Here is a 21,568-nt window from a genome sequence, read left to right on the forward strand (position 1 = left end):
CCGGACGAGGGTGTGCTCGATGTGGCCCCTCTAGAGGACTGCTGGAGTACAATCAAAGCAGCCATCAACAACGCAGCTGAGAGCACTATCGGGTACGTAGAACGGAGTCGACGAAACGATTGGTTCGACGAGGAGTGCAGAGCGGTTCTGGAGGAGAAGGATGCAGCGCGGGCGGTAATGCTGCAGCATGGAACCCGACAGAATGTGGAGCGATACAGACAGAAGCGGAAGCAGCAGACCCGTCTCTTCCGGGAGAAAAAGCGCCGCCTGGAAGAAGCGGAGTGCGAGGAAATGGAACTGCTGTGCCGTTCACAGGAAACACGCAAGTTCTACCAGAAGCTCAACGCATCCCGCAAAGGCTACGTGCCGCAAGCCGAAATCTGCAGGGATAAGGACGGGAGCCTCCTGACGGACAAACGTGAGGTGATCGAAAGGTGGAAGCAGCACTTCGACGAGCACCTGAATGGCGAAGAGAATGTAGGCACGGAGGACCAAGGCAGCGGAGGAAATGACTATGTTGGTGCAGCAGAGGACGGGAACGAACCAACTCCCACGCTGAGGGAAGTTAAGGATGCCATCCACCAGCTCAAAAACAACAAAGCGGCTGGTAAGGACGGTATAGCAGCGGAACTCATCAAGATGGGCCCGGAAAAGTTGGCCACCTGTCTGCACCAGTTAGTAGTCAAGATCTGGGAAACCGAACAGCTACCGGAGGAGTGGAAGGAAGGGATAATCTGTCCCATCCACAAGAAAGGCGACAAGTTAATGTGTAAGAACTTTCGAGCGATCACCATTTTGAATGCCGCCTACAAAGTGCTATCCCAGATCATCTTCCGTCGTCTTTCACCTAAAGTAAATGAGTTCGTGGGAAGTTACCAAGCCGGTTTCATCGACGGCCGGTCGACAACGGACCAGATCTTCACCGTACGGCAAATCCTCCAGAAATGCCGTGAATACCAGGTCCCAACGCATCACCTGTTCATCGACTTCAAAGCGGCATACGACAGTATCGACCGCACAGAGCTATGGAAAATTATGGACGAGAAAAGCTTTCCCGGGAAGCTGACTAGACTGATAAGAGCAACGATGGACGGTGTGCAGAACAGCGTAAGGATTTCGGGTGAACTATCCAGTTCATTTGAATCTCGACGGGGACTACGACAAGGTGATGGACTTTCCTGCCTACTATTCAACATCGCCCTGGAAGGTGTTATGCGACGAGCCGGGCTCAACAGCCGGGGTACGATCTTCACGAAATCCAGCCAATTTGTATGTTTTGCGGATGACATGGATATTATTGCTAGGACATTTGGAACGGTGGCAGAACAGTACACCCGCCTGAAACGTGAAGCAGCAAAGGTCGGACTGGTGGTGAATGCGGCTAAGACAAAGTACATGCTGGTAGGTGGGACTGAGCGAGACAGGACAAGCCTTGGCAGCAATGTTACGATAGACGGGGATACGTTCGAGGTGGTAGAAGAATTCGTCTACCTCGGTTCCTTGCTAACGGCTGACAATAACGTGAGCCGTGAAATACGAAGGCGCATCATCAGTGGAAGTCGTGCCTATTATGGGCTCCAGAAGAAACTGCGGTCAAAAAAGATTCACCCCCGCACCAAATGTACCATGTACAAGACGTTAATAAGACCGGTGGTTCTCTACGGGCACGAGACGTGGACGATGCTCGAGGAGGACATGCAAGCACTCGGAGTTTTCGAGCGACGGGTGCTAAGGACGATCTTCGGCGGCGTGCAGGAGAACGGTGTGTGGCGGAGAAGGATGAACCACGAGCTCGCTGCATTTTATGGCGAACCCAGCATCCAGAAGGTAGCCAAAGCCGGAAGGATACGGTGGGCAGGGCATGTTGCAAGAATAAAGCCGGACAACAACCCTGCAAAGTTGGTGTTTGCTAACCATCCGGTTGGTACAAGAAGGCGTGGGGCGCAGAGAGCACGATGGGTGGACCAGGTGGAGCGTGATCTGGCGAGCGTTGGGCGTGACCGACGTTGGAGAGCTGCAGCTGCAAATCGAGTATTATGGCGGCAAATTGTTGATTCAGTGTTATCATGAATTTGATGTTGAACTAAATAAATGAAAATGAATCCACTGAACTGTACAATAAAATGTCAGAAGAACTCGAAGAAATATATAATAACGGCAAAACAATATCAGGCACTCGAGAATTCCACAGTTTTTTGCCTATTTCTAGTGACAAAGTAAAAGCAAACAGGTTTTTAACAGGAGATTAACCAAAAATATTTACCATGATCGGAAAAAAGAACATGTTTAAAAATAGCTCTAAGACAAATATTACATATATACAGCCAATCCATAGAAAATTGGCATATTGCAACTCTTATACTCGTAAAACTTGGCGGATTTGTAGTTCATCGAAAAAATAGATCCATGTTTTTTTATTTCGTTATTAGGGTGGTCAATGTGCAGATAGGGTGGTCCAAAAAATCATGTTTTTTCAAAACTTAAAATTTTCATACAGTCATAACTTACGGTAAACAAATGTACTGACGTCATTTTGATAATTGTATGCAATAGTGGATAGCGGTCCGGGTTCCGACTAACAGGAATTATACGAATTGTATGTAGACAGTGACCTTAAGGTATTCTTTAACCGTTATGTGTCCGACAAACTTTTTGCTTTTTTCTACACCGTACTTTTTAAATGGGCGCTGGATACCCGGGTATCCTGTCGGCCACATAAGGGTTAAATGAAAATAACCTTTTATGGCAAAAAACAACAAATGTCGGTTAAAAGCTTGAAAAAAAAACCACAGGACAAAACAGCAACAATTTTATTCCTTATGTGTAAAGTGTAAAGCCAATGAAAATATTCAATATAAATTACAGATTCGCTGAGGAAGATCCAATAAGGATCAAAAGGTTGGAAGAAGAAAACATTTGTTGTTTTTGATCCCCGAAAAGACCGAAACGTCAAAACCTACAGTCGTCGTCAATAAAGGGTGTCCACGATGAAATTGGCACACAGAAAATATTGTATAACTTTTGATTGCGTTCGCCAAAATAGCTAATTTTTTGACCATTAATAGTATATTATGTGTAGCTAATACCATAAACTTTTCATTAAAATCGGTTGAGTATTGGCGCAGATATTGTCGATATCATAAAATGAGATTTTAGAAAATTTGGGCACCTATTTCAAAAAATTGCTTAGGCTATAACTTTTTTGTTTCACTCGATATTCTTAACATAATATCAATTAAGTGGTAAAAATTTGATCGAAATCGGTTCAGTACTTTTTCTAGTAAATATCCAAAGCTCAAATCGCTTCTAGGTAAATTTTAGGTGCTTTTTGACCATTTTTAGTTTCGCGTGCACAATTTTGACTGTAGAACTGGTAACACTGTCCCGATTTTTATAAAACTTTGACAGTGTAAAATTGTTGTGTTAAACAGTTTACAGTGAAAATTTCAGCCATTTTTGTTGAGTACTTTCAAAGTAAGAGCAGTTTGAATTTCACTATACCAAAAACCACATCTGCTTATTGTGACATAGTGCGACATACATAGCTATAACTTTTTAACGGTATGATCAAATTGAATGAAATTTTGACAAATTACTTCTTCATACATACTTTACGTACATAAAAATTTTCATTGAAATCAGTTCTGTATTTTTGGCGCCAGTGTTGAAACGGCAAAAAAGTGATATTTTTCAAAATGTTTGTTTGCACAAGATTCTCAAGTGGCAATTCCCTTGTTTCAACGATATCTCCGCCAATACTCAACCGATTTTAATGAAAATTTTATGGTACTAGCTACACATAATATACTATTCATGGTCAAAAAATTAGCTATTTTGGCGAACGCAATCAAAAGTTATACTATATTTTCTGTGTCCAATTTCATCGTGGACACCCTTTATAATGATAATCACTCATACAACACTTTTTTTTATTGAAATAGGGTATGTGTACCATTCCTTGGCCTAATTTGCAAGCCGCCTTGACAATTTTGACCATAACTCATGAATTAATAGCACTAGAAATAATATGTTGACCCTATTACACACTCTAGGCAATGCATGTTTCTCCAATTGGAAGTAAACTTACGTAAATATTCAAGAATTTACTTAACTAAGCTGAAAAGATTCGATGCGATGGTATGCAACGTTGGTCTATGGTACAAAAATTGGCCTATTAGTGGATACAACGTTGGCCTATTGCTTTCCATGCACTAGAACCATTTATTATCTTATTTTTTCAATATTTCTGCTGAAGTATTATCTCTGTTTGTTCACCAATCTTACTTTTAAATTACATTTTCGGAGCCAAATTTTCAAAAAAACTATAAATAAATCACTTTAACTAAAGTTCTTTCTTAATCTAGTAACGAAAACAACGCAACCCTATTATTGTGTTATATTTTTACAGTCACCGTACAAAAAATCTTTCTTCCTGTTCGTTCTTTCTGGTTCTTACGCAAGAAATGTTGGTTCGCCTTTTTATCGTTGTTTTTGACGTCACTTTACTGATGGGCCAAGATTTGAGTACATAGTGAAAAAAAATGTCCTCAATATTCGGCCCACATTCAATTTGTAAAATAGTTATTATTCGTTGAAAACAAATACACAAGTTCAAAATAGCGTCTTTAACCGTCGCATCAAATGTTCAGTTATTGAAAAGTCAATTCGAAATGTTCCAGAATCATGCCATTTATGATCATGTGTATAGACTACCCACTAAGCCGAAGAATCTTTTTTTTTTTGTTTTTATTTATGTGTATTTTAACTAGTCGCTAATTCTACACTACCGAAGAATCATGGCGTCTACAAAAGTTAAACAAAGTAACATTTTCATTCAATTTTAATGCTCCGAAGTGCTAAAATTGAAACGAAATGTAGCAGTTGTTTGGCGCATAGCTTTTCCGATATCCAGTTATGCGTGTTTGTTTGAGTTTTTGGTTTACATTGAGATAGGCCGAACGAGGGGGCTATGCCAACGAAGCATCCCGATACCCTAGTCACATTTGAAAATAAAAAATCAATTAAAAAAAAGTGTAGCCCTTTTCAAAAGTTAGTCTAGATAAATTTAAAAGGAACCAAGTATGCAAAGTGGCTTATCTAGTCATGGTCTACACAAAAAAAAATGTTTCGTTGAAATCTAAGAGGGTGCTGCCAACATTTGTTCAAATTGGCGCGAAATCCGTCACCAGCCTAGGGCTGAAAATCTTGCTAATAAAGATTATAATAATTATAATTATGCATGCTAACTCACTGTAATAGCTATAAATATGTTGAAAGAAAACGTTTCCCTTGTTTAAAGCTTCACATGGCAGTATAGTAAAGCTATCAATCATATTAGTCAAATCGGCAACCCGTGAACTGTGCCGCATCATTTCCACAGAATTTTATTTTTCACCTTACGCTTTCCAAACGGCAACCGACAGACCAGCGTGAACCTCTGCCAAACAGCCATTTCCTAACATTTCGACATCGATACGAACTGGCGCCAAGACTTGCACAGACGCAGTAATATCTACACAGCAAAAAAATCTTAAAATTACACCCGACATAAACAAATTTGGCACATAAATTTCTATTCTCTTTCACTTAATTTTAAATTAAACAATTTCTTGCATGGAATATTGAACGCAAGCTTCATACTGAGAGCAAGTTGTAAAATTAAAAACTGATGAAAAAATGTGTGCGATATGACGGGGTCATTTTGTTACAGGTGATATGATGTAAAATTTTTTAACTGTGTACGACGGTCTGTCGTGGTCAAACGATTACATCCTCACTTCCTCCTCTATTCGATCCCTGCAATCATTGTATTGTCGCGAAGCATCACCGTACTCATCACAAAAAAAAAACTGACAAAACTTGTATCGCCCTGTCTTTGCGCTTCCTGATTCGCTCTCTCTACAGAGTTGCTAAAGATTCTATCAGAAAAAACTGAATTCCAAACACGTGACCCGGTCACGTCACCCACGTTTTGCGACAATCGTACTGACATGTATACTAGACAATTGACAAATTTCTTTAAGTTGTTCTTAACTTGACTTGACTTGACTTGATGGGAAGATTTCATAGAAGAACCGGTATAAAAAAACCAAGTCAGCTGCGATACAGAGCAATACATTCCTAATTATTATCGCAATATGGTTGCAGTAAATTTAAGAGCTCCAGAGGCATTTCAGAAACATTGCAGGGGGTTCTAGAAGCGTTTCAGGGGATTCATGGGGTCACAAGTGAAGTTTCAGAGGAGAATCAGGGCCGTTTAAAAAAAATATATAAGGTGATTCAAGAGTTTTCGAACGAGTTTCAGAGACTTTCATGACGATTACGGAACGATTCAAATGATTTCTGAGAGTTTTAAAGGGATTCCAAGGGAACTCTCGCAAGTTTTGGGTAACTTTCAGGATGGTTTCAGAAAGGTTTCAGAAAGCTGGGGATTTCCGTGGATTAGAGGGGTTTCATGAAGGTACAGGATATTTCAGGGGGATTCAACAATCGTGACAGTACAAAAAATCTAGGAAATTTGAGCTATTTTTACAAAAAAATAGATTATGCTATAGGCAATAGGGTGGCTCAAGCTTGTATGGAAAAACCACATGTCAAAAAGTTCGATGGGCCACTTCCTCATTTCGTTCTTTATGACGCCACGGTCAAATTTTCAGGTCAATCCGTTAACATTTGGGCGATGCTAAACTCGTTTGAAGTTTATATGGAAGTTTACGCTACCCGCCAATAATATGGAATCGTTGCAATACTCAGGGTCTGTGTCAATTGGCGAATTAAAATTAATTTTCACTTAAACTTGACAGTTCGATAATTATTTCCTTAGGAAAACTGGTTGTGGGTACGAGTTGCATTTTGAAAGAGAATAAGGGGGGTCATAAATGATTTGTGCCTCAAAGACCTGATAAAATCACATTTTAGGGTGATGCCATATTCAGTATGAGTGTTGCAATAGGCGATTCCATATTTATGGCGGGTAGTGTATATGGGAAAATATCTTTTTTTGCATTTTTCTTTTTAGAGGCTCTAATTTTTCTTAAGCCACGTAATCGATCCTATAGAAATATAGCCTAAGATATGCCGAAAACTTTGTAGAAGACCGCAACGTCATCAGACACTTGCGAAAAAAGTTATAGCCTAGACAGTACGAGCCCATTCAATGAGATTTTATTGCTATTGTTATTCCTTTACATGGTCAATGTTAAGCACCACCAGATGGTTTGCATGTAATAACTTTTCTTTCAAGCTTCGGATGACTTTGCGGTCTTCGACAAAGTTTTTCGGCACATATAAGACTATAGTTCTATATAATTGGTTATGTGTTTTAAGTAAAAATAGTGCCCGTCATGAGAAAAATGCAAAAAACGATGATTTCCTATATAAACTTCCATACAAACTACAAATGAGTTTAGCACCGCCCAAATGTTAACGGATTGAGCTGAAAATTTGACCAGAGCATCGTGGCATCATATAGAACGAAATGAGAAGGGGGCCCATCGAACTCTTTGACATGTGGTATTTTGAGCCACGCTAATAGGCAATAATAATAATACAGGGGATAGACAAAATGATCGGGACAGGCAAAATTTTCACTTTTCAAAAAATGTTCAACTAGCTGTAACTTTTCGAAAAGTGCATCAAATATTCTCAAATTTTTACTGTAAGTTCACCAACTAGATGTGTATCAGTGGTTCAAATTTGGAAAAGATCGGGCCATTCTCCACGAAGTTATAAAGATTCTTGAAAAAGGTAAAATTATCCGATAGCCAACTTTGAGCTGTTATATCTCCGGATTCCATAAACCGATTGAAATGAAATTTTGACCATTCAAGACTTATATAATGAACTTTGGAAAACATTTGACTTAACTTGAAATTTTTAACAAGAGACAAAATTATAGCGATTTTAATTTTTCACGATTTTTTAGAAAATTGGTCTATTTTTAATATGCATTCTATTACTTTTAAAATTTATTGGTGGCTATGTTGTTCCTTTTCTTCAAAACACATTTATATATAAGTCAATTAGACGGAAATTAATTTAACTATAATTTGCATCTTGAATTATGAAACGATGTTGATATTTTGGATAATTTGGTGTTTTATTAGAAAAATAATCTCATCGTTATAATTTTCTTCCGTGTAAAGAATATTAAATTAAGTCAATGGTTTTTCATAGCTCATTATATAAGTCATAAATGGTCAAAATTTCATTGCATTTGGTTCCTTGAATCCGGAGATATAACAGCTCAAAGTTGGCTATCGGATAATTTTACCTTTTCCAAGAATCTTTATAACTTCGTGGAGAATGGCCCGATATTTTTCAAATTTGAACCACTGATACACATCTAGTTGATGAACTTACAGTAAAAATTTGAGAATATTTGATGCACTTTTCGAAAAGTTACAGCTAGTTGAACATTTTATGAAAAGTGAAAATTTTGCCTGTCCCGATCATTTTGTCTATCCCCTGTATGTATAATGCAACAACTGTTACATCTGTTTGAAAAAATAAAACAAGTTCTGTTTATAATAATTTTCATTCTTAATCACTTAACCTAATTACAGCTCTATTGTCCACTAGGGCACTACGTGAGCGATTTCAATTGACAGCTGCACTTACCTTTCGTACAGCGCCTAGATGTATATTCTATTCCACTTTATCGAACTGGTTGCCTTTCTGCTGCTTTCACTTTTCTACTCTATACATGGTAGAAGGATGAGCACAAGGATGATGGATGGCCGTTGTTCCTTTCCAGTTCGATTGGGGGTCCATTATGAGTAGCAGTTCGCCGATGTCCAGGTATCCGGGTCTGTTTGAGCCACCGGGCTCAGAAGAGGATCACAGTGCCAGCCGCTCTCAGGGGAAAAGCAACTGACGGAAAATTGCAAGTGCCGGGGCTGGGAATCAAACCCATGACCATCCGCATATGAAGCGAACGTCAGACCAACTACGCCACGGGCCCCGGCTATCTATATATATAATAATTTTGCAATGGCTATTGGCAAATTAAAATCCTTTAAAAAATTATGTCAATTTCTGTTATTTCTTATAACAGTTGTAATTATTTCGTTATAATCTGGTTATGTGTTTCTGATCGGGCATGCCTATGACGTCGAGGACATTAAACCCTCCAATTCTTCATTGCACCAACAAAGCTAGCCATGAAACAGTTTGACACTTCTCAGGTCATTTTAACAGACCACACACATGCAGGAAAAAGACCGATAATATATTCTACTTTATCGATCTTGTTGCCGTTCTTTTCATGCTCATGTTTCATCTGTCAAAATGACCTGAGAATTGTCAGTCGTTTTGAGGTTAGGTTCGTTGGTGTAATAAAGAATATCCCTTGGAACGCCCTTGTCTCCTTTCCCACCTCCTGAAAACCTTTAGAACGCCTCTGAATCCTTAGCTAGCTCAAGGATGCCTTCATTATTTGAGCTCTAGACTACCGGTGCAAATATTTTATCCTCTCTTAAAAACTGGAATTCCAGGGGAATTTTGATTTAATGAGCTCTGTATGTAATGACAGATTGGCGATGTTCAGTGGATATTTTTCAACTATTTTGCATGATTCCTTAGAAAATCGAATGAAAACGAGAACCCCGGTCGTAACTGTTGAACAACTGGCGAATTAACAGCAGAGTTTTGACGATGCAAATGTTCCCAACCAGAACTAGGTATTTGAATTAATTGTGTTTTTGAACTCGTCTAAATGGAAGGTTTGAGACATCGCCCAGCAGCCGTGATCGTCTAGTGGTTAGGACCCTACGTTGTGGCCGTAGTAACCCAGGTTCGAATCCTGGTCACGGCAATGAGTCGAATGAATTCGAACCATTGTCACGGAGGGTGTATATTTTTTGTGTTTGAGAGACATCACACAATGCAAATTTAGCCACCGTGATGGTACAAATATCCCGAAGGATAACGTTCCTCTAGGGCCAGCCTACTGATACAATGGTCGATTTACGGACCCACTTATACTTTCGTAGACACCACACAGATTTGTAGACTAAACGCACATCTAATACACAGTGATTCACTGCTTTATGCATCATATTTATGCCTCTGCAATTTGTACGCAAACTTAAAATTAATTCAGATTGTTAGGGAGCTAAAAAATCTGTTTTCGCCCGGGATCGAACCGGGGGCCTTCCGCGTGTTAGGCGGATGTGATAACCACTACACCACGGAAACGATATACACCATAAAACATTTTTTTCGCTTCCATCAATTTTCCGTATCAACCCAAGTGGTCTGACTTGATTTGTGCAGTTTATGATTTCTCTTTTTCGTCAAATAAACTGTACTCCATGTGGCGAACTGCTGCTACGGAGTCAACTTTTTTTGGCAATGCCGGCACATTCAGTCGATCCAGTTTTACGTACGCAATGTAGGGCAATCGATAGTGTAAAATGTAATCCACACCACACCGGTGAACGAAATGGCTTAGCTTGGCGTTGGCATTGTATCGTTTTTATGCTGATGAAGGTGTTGCAATATGTTTACTAGGGACATGACCAAGTCTTACGATGTGTTTTAGCTTTACAAGCAGTTCGTTAATTTTGGAAGCTCGTCGTTGCCGTGTATCAACAGTTACCTACCTGATTTAATTTTTATTGATTTATTTTCGAAGTGTTGGCAACTCTCCAATAGCCGTGATCGTCTAGTGGTTAGGACCCTACGTTGTGGCCGTAGTAACCCAGGTTCGAATCCTGGTCACGGCAGTGCGCCCTCGCTGGCTCACTGTCACGGAGGAAGGATTTTTTTTTGAATAAAATTAGTGTAACGTACTGTTAATAATGATTTATTTTCTTTTCTCTTTCTAGGTAAGTACGATTGGAAGAATTCTTTAGAAAACGTTCGAAAGATAAGTATACCACATGAGTCCATTACAGATACCACAGCTTCGTCGGCGACAGACCCTACCCGCCAAGTAAATTCAATTATAATCTTATTTGTGAGTTCTTTGACTTCGACGGCCAGCTCGAGTCCAGACTGCATCTAAGTTAGAGAGATTTTATTTGTTTTCCTGGGAGAGACGCCATCGTTGTTGCTTTGCTCGTGTACCAGCAATCACCGAAAATACATTAGATGAACCATTGGCAAACAATTATTTCTTCCAGACAGCTCTGTCTGGGCTGAGGTCACCGTCAGTCGTTGTTGGTATACCGACGTGATGGTCTAATATTGGCGACCTGGGAAATGTATTGCAAATAGTATGTGCAAACCAAATAATACACATTTTGGGGTTTTTACTACCTTATCGTTGTGTCTCACCTAGACTTTTCGATCTGTTATTCTGCTAGATTCGGATATCAGAGAGTGCATCTCTTTTGATTGCAATGCTTTATCGAGCTCATTATTAAAGATCGAGCTTGGAAGTCTAGTGACTACCGCTATTAATTCGTTTGAAGAAGGTCATGAGTTCAATCCTTGGCCTGTTCTTTCCTTCTACTTTTTAGCTTACTATCAACTTTCTCCCACTTCTCTACATACAGGCCAAAATGTTTGGGATAGGAAACTTTTTTTCTCTCACAAAAATGTTCAACATGCTGTAACTTTTCATAGAGTGCATCAAAAAATCTCAAATTTTGACTGTTTGTCAACCTATTATATGTGCATCATTGGTACAAATTTGAGCTCGATTGGTTAAGCTTTCATGAAGTTAGAACCGTTCTGGTAAAACACTGTTTTTTAGACAACTAATTTTTGAACTGTGATATCTCGGAAACCAGCGAACCGAATTGAATGGAATTTTGAATGTTTATCAACAATATATTGATACTTGATACGACGTTGTAAAATGTAATATTTTCTCACGACGCGACGAATAAAGTTATACCGGTTTGACATTTTCACCCATATAGAGGAAAATAAGTCAAATTTACTATACCACACCAAAAATACTTAATGTGTTCTTCCTTTAATCCAAATAGGCTCTATTATATCTCATAAGTGATATCTTGAGAACAGAAATAGAAAATCTTTGGATTTCAAAACTAAAATTTTATGACATTGATGTAAAAAATTTGCATTTTTTCGAGAAAGATCCATGATAACTTTTTTCAACTTTCAAAAAGTACCTATGTTTTAATAACTTATGAAGCATTCCTATATTGTTGATAAACGTTCAAAATTTCATTCAATTCGGTTCACTGGTTTCCGAGATATGACAGTTCAAAAATTACTTGTCTAAAAAATAGTGTTTTACCAGAACGGTTCTAACTTCGCGAAAGCTTAACCAATCGAGCTCAAATTTGTACCAAAGATGCACATATAATAGGTTGAAAAACAGTCAAAATTTGAGATTTTTTGTTGCACTCTATGAAAAGTTACAGCATGTTGAATATTTTTGTGAGAGAAAAAAAAGTTGCCTATCCCAAACGTTTTGGCCACCCCCTGTATACTACTTATGTATTGTGTATGTTATGTATATACTTATGTTCGTAGCCATCGCTAGAGCCAGAGACAGATTGAAAAAGCCGTCAACCCTTTTTTTTCGAATTTTCCACAACACAGGCATCGTCAGTGTGTGAGTGTTGGTGATCATCTATTTGTAGGCATCAATGGCGCCTGCCACGTCAGGTTGCAGGTCAATGTGTGTAAGGCGATAGAAGTGATGATTGCAAGCATTTGTGTCCACATTAGACCGAATATACCTCTGCGTCTGCACAAATTCATGCAGATGTTGGAGTGTTGGTGGGATATGGTTGGCAAGGGGTTCACACATTGCACAGTGGGGAAAAACCGACCCAAAAAGGCACCTAATTATTGCGGCTGATTGCGATCTTTGAAGTCCATTTTTTCCGAATGGAAAAATGTCAAAGAATCGATTGGTGATAGTTTCATTCACCGGAATTGAGTGTAGGTGTCCATTTTTCCCCATTTTCCCCTAAAAAACACTGTTTTTCTGAATTAAATAATGGTTTCAACTGATTGCGGCTAACCAACCAATTTTTTATTGATGTAGAATTGACAGGTGCATGCTATAGTGCATACCTCGATCTGTATCATTGACTTGAAGTGCCCATTTTGCCTCATTTTCCCCTAAAAATACTGTTTTTCTGAATTAAAAAGTAAAATCAACTGATTGCGGCTTACCTACCATTTTTTTCTTGATGTAGAATTGACAGGTACATTTCATGAGGCACACCTCGATTTTTGTCATTGACTGAAAGTGACCATTTTGCCTCATTTTCCCCTAAAATACTGTTTATCTGAATTAAAAAAATAGTGTCAACTGATTGCGGCCAACACACCAATTTTTACCTGATGTAGAATTAACCGGTGCATACTTTGGGACGCACATCGACCTGTGCCTTTCACTGAAAGTACCCGTTTTGCCCTATTTTCCCATAAAAATACAATTTTTCTGAATTAAAGAAATGTTTCAACTGATTGCGGCTAACCAATCAATTTTTACTTGATGTAGAATTTACCGGTCCATATTTTGGGGCACACTTCGTTCTGTGTCTTTGGGTGGTGGTGCCTATTTTGCTCCATTTTCCTCTAAACTACGGATTTTCTGGATTTAAGCATTATTTCAATTGATTGCAACTAACCAATATTTTTTTCCTGATGTAGAATCGACCTTTGCATACTATGGGATACACCTCGCGCTATGCGTTAGTAAGAAATTGCCCGTTTCACCCCATTTTCCCCTAAAATACTGTTTTCTAGGTTAAAAAGTTTGTTTCAACTAACTAAAACAGTGTTTTAGGGGAAAATAGAACAAAATGACCACTTCCAGTCAATGACACAAAGTTTGTCTGACAGTATGCACTGATCAATTCTACATGAGGAAAAACTTGTTTTGTTAGCTTAAATTAGTTGAAATTGTTTCTCAAACGAGAAAAACAGTGTTTTAGGGGGAAAAATGTGCACTTCTAGTCAGGCTTTCCAAATGTACATCCTTCTTGCAACAGCCCGCGCAAGGCTGAATCGACACTCTCTTATGTGTGCAGACCATCTCTCGTTACCGTGTGCAACACCATCAGTGAGAAATGTATCGCCAACAGCACGCACACGCATAAGCGAAAGATGTATTGAAACAGCCGCTGCTTCGGCTGCTTGCCTGACAGTTGCATACTCGAGTCGTATCGAGCCAAGTGGGAAACGTCGTGAGTATTGTTGGCCGCATGGCGATGACAATCTTCGGCTAACCAAGCTGGCTGTCGCGTAAAGGGTGTCATAGGCTGTCACGGGAGCACATGGCTTAACGCTAAAAGTTATTAACAAAATATGTGCTCAATAAATATTTTTTTACAAACATGATATGCCTTTCACAAGATGCCCCAGGGGTGAAAAGAAGTTTGTGCCAGCATTTGTCAAAATTGTAATCTGGCTAAAATATACCACTGATATGAGATTTAACTCTCTTTTATATTGAAAACATAGCAGTGTATTTCACATGCCAATAAAAAATAATGCTATGCAAAATACTCTACTAGAATATGAATTACAGGTACATATTCTCTATTTGAAAAAAAATACATAATACATGAAACGCGTCGATAATTTTGAGCGTGGGATATACCACGATACTCGACACGTTCAACAGAAGTAAAATGCTCGGGCCGAGCGCAGCGATTTTCGTCACTTCGTGTCCAGCCAACGAGAGACGGTTTGGGTGAGAGCCGAGGTTGTCATCGGCGAACGAACGCACAGCGAATGCAGACGATGTGAGCAGTTCCCGACAGTGATGTCGTAGGTCGCATGAGTTTTATTCTGTGGGCTGTCATGAACCATGCATTCACAAGGCTGTCATGGGAATAAGAGTACGACAGCCATCAAAATGCTATCATGATGCGGTACTTTTGGGAAGCCTGCTTCTAGTCAATGACTCAGGACAAGTTGTGCCTTACACAATGCATCGAATAATTTCACGTTAGGAAAATAAATGCTTGGTTAACCGCAATTAGTTGGAACTATTAGGGGAAAGTGGGGCGAAACGGGCAATTTCAGGCTAACGCATAGCGCGAGGTGTATTCCATAGTATGCATAGGTCGATTTTACATCAGGAAAAAATATTGGTTAGCTGCAATCAAGCTTGTCCGCACTGAGCGTTGGGCCGTTCAAAGTCAAATTCACTAGAGTGTTTTCACCCGGGTGAAAATCTCTTTGCGCGCTTCGTTTTGCCCTGTGGTGTGATATTTTGACAGTTCGAAATGACATTCACAATATTTCAACATCCTTGTATCTGATAAGATGAAAAGATTACTAATTTATGATGTGCTTGATGGTGTAAATCCAAAGAGAAGAATTTTCATGCGCTCAGTGCGGACAAGCCTGGCCGCAATCAATTGAAACTATGTTTAAATCCAGAAAATCCGTAGTTTAGGGGAAAATGAAGCAAAATGGGCACCACTACCCAAAGACACAGAACGAGCTGCGCTGGTTAATTCTACATAAAGTAAAAATTGATTGATTAGCCGCAATCAGTTGATACAATTGTTCAATTCAGAAGAATAGTATTTTTAGAGGAAAATAAGGCAAAATGTGTACTACCAGTCAATGACACAGATCATGGTGTGCCCCAAAGTATGCACCAACTAATTCTACATCAGGTAAAAATTGGTTGGTTAGCCGCAATCAATTACAACTATTTTTTAATCCAAAAAAAAACAGTATTTATAGGGGAAAATGGGGCAAAATGGGCACTTCCAGTCAATGGCACGGATCGAGGTGTGCCTCATGAAATGTACCTGTCAATTCTACATCAAGAAAAAAATGGTAGTTAAGCAGCAATCAGTTGATACTAATTTTTAATTCAGAAAAACAGTATTTTTAGAGGAAAAAGAGGCAAAATGGGCACTTTCAGTCAATGACATATATCGAGGTGCGACCCAAAGAATGCGCCGATTGATTCTACATCAGGTAAAAATGGGTTGGTTGGCCGCAATCAGTTGAAACTATATTTTAATTCAGATAAACAGTATTTCAGGGGAAAATGAGGCAATTTGGGCATTTCCAGTTAATGATACAGATCGGGGTATGCCCTATAGAATTCACCTGTCAATTCTATATCAATAAAAATGGGTTGGTTAGCCGCAATCAGTTGAAACCATTATTTAATTCAGAAAACAGTGTTTTTTTTAGAGGAAAATGGGGCAAAATGGACACCTACACTCAATTCCGGTGAATGAAACTATCACCAATCGATTCCTTGACATTTTTCCATTCGGAAAAAATGGGTTTCAAAGATAGCAATCAGCCGCAATAATTAGGTGCCTTTTTGGGTCGGTTTTTCCTCACTGTGATTGGTGCGTGGATGCCAAGCGTTAGATGAAAGATTAGTGTGCATTACTCTGAAGATAATGCGGCACAGCTCGCTTGATTACATAACTCGTAGAGGAGTTATACAGGGTGGCCACAGACTCGGGAAATTCGGGAAATGCGGGAAAAAGTCGGGAATCTAAATTCATCGGGAAATATGCGGGAATAAGTCGGGAATTTTGTTTATGATCGGGTATTTTTAAAATGATGTGTAACGCCTCCAGAATGTAAACTCAAACCTAGATTTACCACTTAAATCACTTCAAATCCAGATTTTTACACAGTTTCAGAAGCCTCACGAAGGAATTTCAAAATCCAAATGATGCAGATGAGCATTGGTTTCTGAAATACGAGTGATTTCCCGTTTGATAGAGATTATCCGGGTGACTGGTTTTTATTGTCCGAATACTCAAGTCAACGATTAGACCTTAAATTTAGGAACAAGCATATTTTAAATCATAATTTTTAAAAGTAAAGTTTTTAACCACTAAAAAAACCTAATCTAAAAAACGCGAAACAAATATCGCAAAACATAATTTCAAACCAAATTTTAAACGATTTTATAAGATAATTCTACAACCTTTTCTTAGAAAATATTTAGTTTGTTACATGGTACAAACTTCCTGAGTGGAGGAGAACGTGCCTCTGAAGCGACCTACTGATACATGGTTAATCATAGCTTTAATGAAGAAATTCCATACGAAATTCTTTCAAATATTTTCCACATAATACCTCCCAAAGCTATTTGTCGAAAAATCCAGTTCGAGTACATTTAATCGAGGAATCAGATAGTTTTCAGAGTTTCGACTGTCTACTGCCAGGAAAAACTAAGTAAATTGATGTTAGCTGAAAATCCCTGGAATTCTGGTGGTAATCCGAGAATTCTTGTCAATGAGATTTTGTATGGTAACGAACTTTGAAAAGGATTTTCTGACCTTGCCGAAATATCTGGCTGAGCTTTTGGTCAAGTTTCAATTCAGGCGTTCGATTTGAACAGATCGTAAGCTTACTGTGATTTCTATTCAAATCGAACGCACGAATTAAATAATTCTTTAATTCGCTACCCAACGACTTCCAGAAATTTTTGCTTTGAGGGAGTTTTTATTGGTATTTCTAAAAATTTCAGAATGAGTTCATAGAAAAGCTCTCTGCAATCACCGAAACCATCATACTAACAATTTCGTATAGTGACATTTCAATTTTTTTGGAATAACTACTAAAACCATCAATAATTCAGTCGTCTCGGAAGAGTTTCTGGAAGATTTTTTATAGAATTATGTTGAAGTGTTTTCTGTGTAAGTTTTTGTAAAATTACTGGATAAATTCACTAATGAATACTTAGAATCCTTGACATTAAAACGGAAGCAAAGTTGCAAATTGAAAACCAGAAAACAGGATTCTCTAGATTTTTTTATTAAATTTTTCAATGTCTTGTCTCCTGAAGGTATTTCTGGTGTAACCAATGGAAAACATGAACAGCTTCTAGCCTGACTTCCTTAGGACAGACATATGAACATTGTAAAGGAGTTTTTAACCTGAATTCCTAATGCAAATCTGTAGAATTGGTTTATGTCTTTCTGGGGGTTCTACAAGTTTTGCTGAAACATTGTCTTGAAATCGTGAAAGTTAAAAGAATGAAGAACACCTCTTATACGGAAATAATTTTAAGCCCATCTTGTAGGTATGTCTGATGATTTTTTTTTGCGTTACCCTAGGTTGATCAAAAGGTTTGAATGCTACTCAAAACCGGCTGTACTAGTTTCACTTTAAACTAATAGAGAAATTCAACTAAAATTGGACTACTTTTTTTTTTTTAAGATGTACACTTTACGCATCAGTTTCGATCAAACATTATTCACATTCTTCCAAATGAGTTCTTCCAAAATGAGATTTTTCTACTCAAGCTTAAGCCCAGAATATCGATTTTTCCTAAAATATTAAAAAAAGCCTTACATACAGGGTGTTAGGTTCCTGAGTGCAAACTTTTAAAAGGGTGATAGAGGACCATAAATGGTGATAAAAATTGTTCTACGCATATGGTCAAATCTCAACCGTTACGTAGTTATTGAACTTCCCATGTTTTTGACTCACATTGCCTTAACTGGCTATAACTTGAAAATGGTCAAACTTATCGCAATTTTTTTACCCTTATTCGAAAGATTATTGAATTTTCTATCAAATGGCATCTTTGCATCGATTGGTTTAGTTAAATAACTAAGTTTTCTAGAGCAAAATAGCTCAGAATAGTGTGTTTTAATTTGTTTTTGTCAATTATCTTTGAAACATGCGTAATAAATTAAAATTATTTCTTTGGCAAAGTTGTGGCCCCTATTCCACTCTACAATTCATTCTTTGACACAAAACTTCTAGCTCTTATCGTTTTCTTGCAATTTCGATTTAAATGTGCGGCACAGTGCGCAAAAAAGTGCTTACCTTGACAGTTGTAAATTTATGACCTGAAATGCGATGTTTAATTCGAAATTGCAAGAAAACGATAAGAGATAGACGTTTGGTGTCAAATAATGAATTGTAAAGGGGAACAGGGGCCACAACTTTGCCAAAAAAAGAATTTCAATTTATTACGCATGTTTCCAAGATAATTGACAAAAACAAATTAAAACACACTATTTTGAGCTATTTTGCTCTAGAAAACTTAGTTATTTAACTAAACCAATCGATTCAAAGATGCCATTTGATAGAAAATTCAATAATCTGTCGAATAATGGTAAAAAAATTGCGATAAGTTTGACCATTTTCAAGTTACAGCCAGATAAGGCAATGTGAGTCAAAAACATGGGAAGTTCAATAACTACGTAACGGTTGAGATTTGACCATATGCGTAGAACATTTTTTTTCACCATTGATGGTCCTCTATCACCCTTTTAAAAGTTTGCACTCAGGAACCTAACACCCTGTATTAATTCAGAAGTTTCAAAATTATGTTTTTCAGGGTTTGAGAACTTCTGTACAAATTCAGCTAGAAATTGTTTAAAATCTTCACATTCTAAATTTTTTGAGAAAAATTCCGCTAAGGAATTCATTGCTACTGCTCTCCTAGACACAACTTATCTGTTTTATATACAGATTTGAACTCCTATAAAGAATTCAATAAAGAATATTTCAGTTAGCCGACTACATTTTTATAGGAACTTTATCAAGCATTTCTTAAGGAGTTCACAAAGATCTTTTGAAAATTCCGACACAAATATGTTCAAGTATAGTTTTACGTTACACGACATCCAGAATAAGAAGAAAATTTGAAGCATATGTGGTCGGGGTTCTGCTAAACCGAACCAAAGATCATTTTTGAAAAATTCATATTCATATTTCAAACTATTTTGAGACCTCCGTACTACCATACTATACGCGTCCTCTCTGATTGATGTGAAGGATTGTTAGTGATATCGATTTCAACTTCATAGACGATGAAAAATCGAGATTTTTTTTTACAATCCGACTGGTTTTCTCTGAAACAAAGAAACACAGTCAGTCACACTGAACTATAAACCATATTCTAATGATTTTGTTCAGCCAGAGTGAACTGAGTGCAAAGTACTGGGAAATTTAATATAATTATATCAATGATTTCAAAAAAAATACATGTATACTTCATCTCTGATGGTTAATAAAGGCTTGTAAGTTACATGTGTGCGGAAAAGTTTCAAATAATCTTAGCTGTTGTTTGTTTGTGACTGGTTGAGCTTTAAGCTTAATTATCTCGGAATAAAGTTTTTGGCGCTTAGTTCGGTTTAGCAGAACCCCGGCCATGTTGCATGTAAATTTCTTTTGATGTTAACATCTCCAATATATTGTAAAATTGGGACAGTATCACAATGACACTGTAAATCTTTCAGTAAGTTTTACAGATCCACTTAAAAGTTTGGATTCTTGGATGTTTTACATGCTCCACAGGTTATATGAAAAAGTCGGGAAAATTTAAAATCAATGCGGGAAAAAGTCGGGAAAAATGCGGGAATTTCAATTTTGATTTTGTGTGGCCACCCTGGTTATATGATAGACTGACACTGTGCTGTAAAAGTTGGAAGGAAGGGAAACGGCTTTTTCAACCCGTTTCTGTTCTAGCGATGGCAATGAACATGATAATATACATGAGTTGTATATGCAGAGAGGAGGAGAAAGTATATAAAAAAATACAAAGTATGAGGAAAGGGACGGGCCGGGAATTGAACCCAGGACCTTCTGCATACAAATCAGAAGCGGTAGCCACTACGCCACCAAGACCGTGTTATGATAGCCCATATTATTGAAGCAAAACTGAACTACAGTGACCCCACACCGATGAATCACCTTAATTTTTGTACACTATTTATGAATCACCATGTTGATCAAATGGAGTGATCCATAAACTGTGGTCATTTTTGCCGATTCATAAATTGTGGGGTCACTGTATATTCATTCTTCGGTAAAGCTGTATTTTGAGTAAGTTTGATAATTAAATTCACCGAATTAAACACATTTTTTCTAAATAAGCTCAAGGTGGTTCAAGAAAAACTGGCTGTATTTTTTTAAATTTCGATTTGTCATCAAAATCGCCCAAAACACTTACAAAGCATTTTAAATGGCGTTGATTCATATGCAGAGATTGTCGTTATCTCTCTTCGGCTCGAGAGTTACAGGTGTTGTCTCTAAAAATCATAGTTTTATCAAACTTTGATTTTACAAGCTGGAGCCAAAATAATAAATATCTCTCAGCAACATGGTGAAGATATGCCGAAGCCACATCCCAATTTTTCAAGAGAACAAATCTGAAGAACCAAATCACGGTTAGTGCTGAAAAGATGATCGATTAGTTACCCGCTGGTGGTGACCAATCGATCAACTTTTCAACGAAAACCGTCATTTGGTTCTTCCGATTTGTGGTCTTGGAAACTCGAGGTGGTTCTTCGTCATATCTTCACCCTAAAGAAGTAGTAGGACCACCGCCTAGCGGATAAACCAAGAATAACTAGTTCATCATCGGATAGCTCTTGATGTTCTGACCAACTTTGCTGAAGACTGCACACTTAATCCAAAGATGGTTTTAACTTATGCTAGGCACATACGCATTGCAAAACCACGCTTGATGTTCGCGTGATGGTACTGGCAATGGCTGTTATCGCAACACCTATCAATGCCAAATATATCCATGGTCACTAGCGCCGCCTATTGGAGCAAATATGTACTAAGTTACATACTATCGAAGAGTCCTTGATCCCCGCAACAACTTTTCTGAAGACACTAGTCTTCTAACATGCCTCTTCCCCCCCCCCCACCCCCCCTCGGAGTTTCT

General features: G+C 38.1%; 1 protein-coding gene and 3 non-coding genes across 5 annotated transcripts in view; 3 read left to right on the top strand and 1 right to left on the bottom strand.

Annotated features, from left to right (window-relative positions):
* Positions 1–21,568, top strand: part of LOC109417712 (mitogen-activated protein kinase 1) — a gene marked incomplete at its 3' end in the record, with an annotated part of 456,984 nt that overhangs the window by 83,462 nt on the left and 351,954 nt on the right.
* Positions 9,743–9,814, top strand: Trnah-gug (transfer RNA histidin (anticodon GUG)). The gene has a single exon. It is a non-coding gene; the product is annotated as a tRNA-His (tRNA).
* Trnav-aac (transfer RNA valine (anticodon AAC)) lies at positions 10,125–10,197 on the bottom strand. Its single transcript has one exon. It is a non-coding gene; the product is annotated as a tRNA-Val (tRNA).
* On the top strand, positions 10,656–10,727 carry Trnah-gug (transfer RNA histidin (anticodon GUG)). Its single transcript has one exon. It is a non-coding gene; the product is annotated as a tRNA-His (tRNA).

The sequence above is a fragment of the Aedes albopictus genome, chromosome 2 (assembly GCF_035046485.1).
Source record: "Aedes albopictus strain Foshan chromosome 2, AalbF5, whole genome shotgun sequence".
Taxonomy (NCBI): domain Eukaryota; kingdom Metazoa; phylum Arthropoda; class Insecta; order Diptera; family Culicidae; genus Aedes; species Aedes albopictus.